Raw genomic sequence first — 567 nt, 5'->3', positions numbered from 1 at the left:
ATAATTTGCTAATTTTTGTGATTTTTCCATATTTTGTCAATTTTTGAACTTTAAATGCTTATAAAAAAAAACTGTGACTAAGGATTTTTAATATTTTTCATCTACTTTTGAAACAATATACTAGGAGCCTTTTATTAAATTTTCAAGCTTTTTTAATCAACAAATAATATTGTATTGATATTTTTAGAAAAAAAATTTAAAAAAAAATTAAAACTGACAATGTCCGTAAAGAGCTCAAAATAAGTCAAAATATTTTGAAAATGTTATGGTGTATAGAGAGTGCTAATATAAACATTCAGTCAAAATTTCATGTATCTACGGTAATTTTTTTTTAAAGTTACACCAAAAACCAAATTCAATTTTGTGAAAAATCGATTTTGCGTAAAAATTCCCGTTTTTTCCTAATCTTTCTTTGGTTTTTCTTGGCGCTTTTGAAAATTACTGGGAATTTTAAATGTTGACCTCCCCAATGCACCAACGATATTCACTTTCCAATTGAACAAGATACTGAAGTTGAAAATCGAAGCATTATTTCGACTACTTATCGTGTACACAGACACAAAAAAA

This window comes from Acyrthosiphon pisum, chromosome A2, assembly GCF_005508785.2.
Source record: "Acyrthosiphon pisum isolate AL4f chromosome A2, pea_aphid_22Mar2018_4r6ur, whole genome shotgun sequence".
Lineage (NCBI taxonomy): Eukaryota > Metazoa > Arthropoda > Insecta > Hemiptera > Aphididae > Acyrthosiphon > Acyrthosiphon pisum.
The sequence above is the reverse complement of the archived record's forward strand: the minus strand, read 5'-3'. Positions refer to the sequence as shown.